Source organism: Catharus ustulatus, chromosome 1 (assembly GCF_009819885.2).
Source record: "Catharus ustulatus isolate bCatUst1 chromosome 1, bCatUst1.pri.v2, whole genome shotgun sequence".
Taxonomy (NCBI): domain Eukaryota; kingdom Metazoa; phylum Chordata; class Aves; order Passeriformes; family Turdidae; genus Catharus; species Catharus ustulatus.
In genome coordinates this window covers 43,899,941-43,907,008 of record NC_046221.1, presented here as the reverse complement: position 1 = coordinate 43,907,008, position 7,068 = coordinate 43,899,941, and the positions used below count along the sequence as shown (strand labels likewise).

The 7,068-nt window shown below is 44.9% G+C and overlaps 1 protein-coding gene across 1 annotated transcript in view; it reads left to right on the top strand.

Moving 5' to 3' along the window:
- Positions 1 to 1,043: 1,043 nt before the first annotated feature.
- The window catches only part of SNRK (SNF related kinase), a 39,280-nt gene continuing 33,255 nt past the window's right edge, over positions 1,044 to 7,068 (top strand). The window contains exon 1 of the mRNA XM_033053505.2: positions 1,044 to 1,246. The gene's annotated coding sequence lies outside the window, so the exon portion shown is untranslated. The remainder of the gene's footprint in view (positions 1,247 to 7,068) is intronic.

The following is a 7,068-nucleotide window of genomic DNA, read 5'->3' as shown; positions in this document are numbered from 1 at the left end:
GGAAATTCTTGTATTATTTCTGATGCTCCGAGCAACCGCTTTGCTCATCCCTTAGCCAGAACGCTTCCTTAGTGCAACCACCCGAGGTGTTTCCCTCGCCTTCACTACCCGAACAGCCGGGTCCGTGTCCAGGGAACCTATGCTCTGCCAGGTGTATGTGTTCAGGGAAACTGAAACTCCTGCCAGCCTCGTTCCTCGGCCTGTTTACTCCTACTAACTTCAGTGCCATCCTTTCCTCTCACGCTCCCTGCTTCCAGATGATTTCCGCCACTCATTGTGCTCCCACCCTTCCCACCACAGGGGAACCCAATAGCAGCGTGTCCCGCTGCCCTCACACCCATCGCTACCCAGAGCATAAGGAGCACCAGACGCCTGCTCGGGGACACGGTGGAATCGCCGTTCCTGGAGGTGGATAAGGCAAGACTGGACGCGGCACTCAGCTCCATGGTCTCGTTGGCACAGTGGTGTTCGGTCACGGGTTGGACTCGATGATCTCGGAAGTCTTTTCCAATCTGATTGTGTGATAGCTATACTCCCATTTCTATGCTATTATTTCCACCTATGAATCACAGGCGTGGCCCTTTCACGACTTTAAACAGCCCTCCAAGCGGGACAGGGGGCCGCCAACTCGCCGCCACGCAGGTGGCGGACGCGCGGGCTTCTTCATCCTCTCCTCAGACCTTCAGCACTTCGCCCTCCGTTCTTGTTTTTCCCATGTCTAAGGCAAATTGCTCAGGACACCCACGAAACCGAAGCCCAGGGCGGACCAAACCGGGCGATCCCGCCGCCCTCCGCTCCGCTCCCCTCAGGCGCCCCGTCCCCTGCCCGCCCCACCGCCGCCATTGGCCCTCGCCGTGACTGCGCTTGGCGGGCGGCCTCCCCTCCCATCCCCGCCGCGCGGCGCAGGCGCAGCTGCGCGCGGGCGTGCGTTGGCCCCGCCCCGCTCCTCGCGGCCCCGCGCGAGCCGCGGCCGTTGTTGTCAGTCGCGACTCGGAGGCGCAGCAGCAGCGGCCGCAGCGCCGGGTCCCGTCCGAGCGCAGCGCGGGCGAGGGGCGCGAGCCGCCGCAGCCCCCCCGACCATCCCCGCTGGGCTCTCGGACCCTCTGCGTGTCCTCCTCTGGCCCTCCTTCCCGCTGAGCTCCCCGTCCCCGCCGCCGCTCCCGAGGGCAGTCGCGGCGGGCACTGCCCATGCAGGGGGCGGCGCGGGGCGCGGCGCCCCGAGGAGACGCCGCTGCCGCTGCGGGCAGTAAGTTGCCGGCGGGGTTGGGCCGCGTTCGGCTCGGGCTGGGCCGGTGGGGTGTGGTGGGTTCCTTCCTCCCCCTCCTTGCGCCTTCCCGTTCCTCCCGGAGCCGGCCGAGCCCAATGGCGGCCTCGGCCCAGGGGGAGGAGGAGGCGGTGAGGGGACGTTTCCCGGCCGCCGCCGAAGGTCGGTGTGTCGGTGCCAGCGGGGCTGGAGGGGAGGGCTTGGGGAAGGGAGGGGAGAAGCGGTTGTTTCTGCGGGCTCCCGGGATGCGGGTGTTCATGCGGGATCAGCGGGCTCCCCGGACGCGGGTGTTCGTGCGGGGACGGCGGGCTCCCGGGAGCCTGACGTGCCCCCGGAGTGTCCGTGCGACACGGCCCCGTGTGACCGCGGTGACACCCGGCCCCGCGCGTGTGACCGGAGTGACACCGGTGTGCTCGCCACTCCCCCGCTGCTGCTGCTGCCCGCGCCGGCTCCGCCACCTGTGTTCTGTTGCTGGGAAGGGAAAAAAAAATAAACAAGCGAGGCGAGAGCCCCGCGGTCCGGCCGCGGGTGCGTTTTTAGGGAATGACGGTGCATCTCGCCCCTCGGAATCCGGTGCGTAGCCAACAGGTTTTCCTTATTCTCCTTGTGCCCAGGGCTGGAGCGTGCCCCTCCTGACAGAGGCTGGAAGTATCCCTCGTTCTTTGTCAGTACGTGCCTTGCTGCTGTCAGTACACTTACTGCGTTGAATTCACTGCCTAGAGATTAGTATAGAAATCGGTAGAACAACTAGCAAGGTCCCGCATAAAGGTCTTTGTGCTTACTGTCACCTGAATTTTGGCACCCAGGTGCTTAAATTAATGGAAGATTACTTTTAAAGGTAGCCGATGTGCAGTCTTGGTAATAGTTGAAGGGCAGATACGTGTGGTTGGCTTTATTTGTTTTGTTGTGGTTCTATTTATTTATTTTTCTTCTAGTTAGTAGACCGAGTAAAGTGTTGGAGAGCATCCACTAGGGCAAAACCCCTTATATTGGCCAGAGGATGGTTGGTGACAAAAGTGACCTATTTTCAGATTGGATATTTTTGTTGGTAAGAGATATTAGTATACCTGCGAAGGAGAAATCTTTATGTGGGATACACGCTTTGGGTTTTTGCTTATTCATAGACAGTTTGTTATTGATCATCTCACTTCCAAGAGCTTGTTATGAGCAGATGAGGGCAAAGCAGTGGTTTCTTCGGTTGGTACCATTGCAGTTACTGGAGCAGCTGAAGCGTATTGTATGATTTTAAGCCATCTAGCATGAATGAAGTGCATGCAAATATGCTTACGCCTGCCCTCTGTAGTGCAGTCACTACTTAGTCATATCTCCTGCTTTTTTGGAGTTGTTTATTATGGATATATTTAGATCTTCAGGCTCTGGGGAAGGACCAGTTTAACAAATCTCTGCGAAGTTAAATCTGTAGAGAGGTGTTTACTAGCAAATGTTTATTGTGTTGGAATTAAGGATTTCTTTCAAGGCATGCACCATTATGAACTGGGTTAAGGAATGCTGGGATTTTTTTGGCAGATATATCACAGTGGGAAATTGGCTTGTGGTTGTTTTTGTACTGTTACTGATCCTTAGAAGCAATCTGAAACGCATAAGAACCAACAACCATTGCCAAACAGTGCAATCAAATTTTACCTTGTGAATTGTGTCAAAATGTTTACCTAGACTAATATCTGCCCCTTTTACTTGTAATGCATACAGCATCCAGATTAGAGGACTTAGTAATGAAAACTAAGGAGGAGAAGGTCCTGTCTTGTCTCTTATTTTTCCTGAATATCCTAAATGACCAGAAAAATGGTAGAATGATGACATGGTTTTTTCAGGTGATTGGAAAGAGAAGCTCACCTGACTGCTGGAGCTTTGCCTGGTAGGCAAGGTAGCATCTAAGACAACACGTTCATCTGTCTCTTTTAAGAGAATCTTTATGATCCACACTTGAGGTTTTCATGAAAAACAGGGAAAAGGAAGAATTGCATCTGAAGTGTACTTACTGTATTATGGTTTTTGTTTTCATTTTACACAATTAAGAAGCAAGAAAGTAGAGTTTGAGTGCTGGACACTCTACAGGTTACTGCTGTTCCTTGAATCATCCTGCTATGAGAACTGATGCTGTCATGTGATATGGGTAGTTGCACTGTAATAAATAGTCTGCTTTCTGATTATTTTAAAGAAATAACATGTTAAGGGTGTGCACACTAATATGCTACTGCAGATATTTTTTTTACTTGCAGTAGTTATCTTGTGTGTTGTTCTGATCAACCTTGTCTCTTCTAACTGCCTTATAATCATACTTGAATAATTCTTTTGCGGTCTAAACTTTCGGTGTGTCATTGTCCCTTTTATCCCACTGGCAGCTGTAATGCCAAAGTAACATTTTCGTCTTGCTTGCCCTGCCTTGCTTTCAAGGGCACAGTATCCTGGTGCAGCGAGGTTTTTTCCTCACAATGTGTCTCTTGTGAAAGAATGCACTTCCTTTTTTGGATTTTCAAAATTTCACTGATGCTGTAGCTGTAAAGCTTATTGCTGAACTTTGTCCATTCCTACTTAAGTATAGTGTTTTCTCATTACATCTTAAAATAAGAAACCAATGAAACATGGTTCAGATCAGGGATGTGGGGTTGAGCTGCTGTTTATGATTAATATAGTCATATTAAATTGCATAAGCTCTTAACTTTAGTAGCCTGTGAGGTTCTGCCCATCTTCTGTGTCATATTATTTTCAAGCACCTAACTGAAATGCTGCAGCTGCTATAATAAAGTACCTGTTTTAATACACATAACAGTATTATGTAAGAGCTTAAGAGGATTTGAAAAAAAAACACGTATATTCTCTTAAAATTCTAGGATAACTCACCCTGGCAGAGTTCTCGAGCACATAAGTTGATTGAGTCACCAGTATTAAGAACTTAATGAGAAATAATTATACTTGCAAAGTATAAAACGGAGCATGTTCGCTTTCTGAAAAACGGAATCCCTGCATTGTAGTGATATTCTACAACACTGCTGAGACACAAATGTTGCACTGTATTTGACAGCCTGTTTTCTTTATGTATCACTGGGCTTTTCTGCAACAGTCTCGTATCTAGTTACTGACTGGACTTTACTGGAGAGATGATAGCCTAGACTTTTATTATCTTAGTTCATGTTAAAGTGTGGCGAATTTCAGGTGTATGGCTGTTCCTGACTAATTTAGGATAAATGAGAGTAAGCTATTGAAACTGAGTAACTGTAGGTTGGAGTAAATCTGTGTATCAAGATTTAAGCAGTTTGTATCCTAGGTAGAAAACATCAGTCTCAGACCGGCAACTTAAGTCAGTTCAGTGCTTAAATTTTATGTTACCACATGTATTGCGAAACAAACAAAGCTATCTGACATTTGACCGTGAAGGTATTAAGAAATTTGATAGAAATTGTTATTGCTTGTAATAGGTACTAAGAGTATCCACACATACTTGAATCTGAATACTTGTGTTTGAGGTGGCGTATGATACTTTCACCTCCCTTGATGCAGAAAAAAATCATGTTTTTGTTTCTGAATTCGAGCACAACAAAGATTTAGGTGTTAAAACATTGAAATGCTATCCACACTGAAGTGTTCATTGATTAATGGCCTAATGTTTAAAGCTCCTGTTAATGGTCTTGGCTGCACTACCTGGCATGACAAAATTATGTGGTAATGTTAATAAATAGACATTTGAAAAAGGTGAAACAATTCTGAGAGTTCGTGAACATGGAGTATATGAAATAGCTTCTCTAAAAGAGTTTAGTTTGGTGGAGAAATCTGAGTTACCGGCTTTCTGCAAAGTTCCTGCAGTATGTTTCCTAGATATGCAAAATATTTCAGCATCAGTTTCATGTTCCTAGTTATCTTGGGGAAGAAAAAAGAAGAAAAAGAAAATATGATGTGATTAGAATATTAAAAGTCTTCAAAAATCTTGGATAGTGTTTATCAAACTTGGAAATATACAATTTTGGGCTGGGGTGTCCAACTACCATGACTTATCTCTGTTGCTTATACAATTGTTGACTGAAATACCAGATCTTGATTGGTTAAATGTATGGATGTCTGTAACTCAGATATCCATGCTAATTTTCTGTAGCTGAGAAAAAAAAATTTCTGTTAGTGGCAACTGCAAAACATGAGAATTTCAGTTAAAACTTAACTTTCTATGTGTTATGACATCACAGGGTCTGAACAAAATTTTATGATTGATTTACAGATACAGAAAGTCCTAGCAGATATCACAAAACTTGAAACAAGTCTTTTTAAAGATGTTATCACATATTACTACGAAGAAGATCATTTATGAGATGTGGCTATTCAGGAAGATCTGGTATTTTTCCATACAATAGTACTTCAGGAGCAACTTCAGAACTTAAGTGCTGTGTTGCCAAAGCCTCTGGTATGTAAACAGGGTAGTGTCTCTCTTGCTTTTTTTTCTTTAGACATGAAATGCCAGATGCTGGCCTTCAAGGGAAGGCATAAGAGGAAAACAGATACAACATGAGATTAGTTACTTTTGAGCTGTGACTGGTATGAGGACTTTAAATGGTGTAAAGCTATTGCTGAGTTCTTAAATCCATAGGGCAGCTTGTATTTGTCTTGTGTAATACCTCCTCTTAGAAATGGAAAGTACCTTGTGAACTGCAGCGAATTATCAGCAAGGTTGTGAAAGTACTTTGGGCTTTTAACATATTTCACAATTGGAACCAGTGCCAGTAACTACCAGTGATGGACTTGCCAGTGGATCACAGTTCCATCAGTCTTAGTGCATCTGTCCTCTTAATAGCTTTGGTGTCTAGTGTGTAATTATAACCTTAACTGTTTTACTGTTGCTTTGTAATCTGTATGTCAGTGTAGTCTGTGTTTTTTCTCATTCACCTGCTTGGAAAGAAAAAGGAAATAAGCATACTTGATTGTTAATATGACCTTGAAAGACCAATTCTGATCCAGTGACTTCTTTAAGTTGTCTGTATTGAGAGTGATTCTCACACAGATAACAACTATCATGTGGAGTTTCTACAATACAGTTCTCAAATTTTATTTTGCTCTTTGCTAGTGTTCTGCAGATCACTCACCACAGCTTAGCCGTGTGAAAGAGGAAAATTGTCGATGTTCTGTGTGACTACTCTAATCTTTAAGAAAATAGATGATAGACAGCAATCTGCAGGTCTGAAAATTTGGGAATTCCTTGTGGAAGAAATAAATGTGTTCTTTAATTGATGGTATCCTGAATCATGCATTGTATCTTTTACATTTTCTTCTTCTTGTGCATTGGATCTACCTCAAAGTGCCTTGCTCTCAGACATCAGATCATGCAGGCTCTCATGATTTTCTGTTACAAAATGCTGTTAGTAACTTTTTTCTTCTCAAATCTATAATAGCGCTACCCTTCCCATCCTCCAACATTTTGTTTGTCCAGGAGCAATATTTTATCTAGTTTATTGACCTGCCAAATATTTCTGCTACTGGCTGTTCACTGAAAAATGGACCTTAGAATTGAAGAATTCTTGTTCACATTGTGCTTTTACTTCAATTCTAAGAAGAGTTAAGGTTAGACATCAGTAGCTCTAATGCCTGCAATACATTCTAAAATAATGAAACTTGACCATTACATTAGAGATTTCCTAAATGTTTAGAATGGCAGAACTTCATCAGCAATTGGCACCTCTTACATCTTTTCAGAGCAAAATTCTATAGACTGTTTAAAACTAAGGAGTGCAGTTAAATTTTGCATATTAATTCTTCTTTTTGTGTTTATGACACAGCGTTACTTGGTAACTCTTCATCATGAT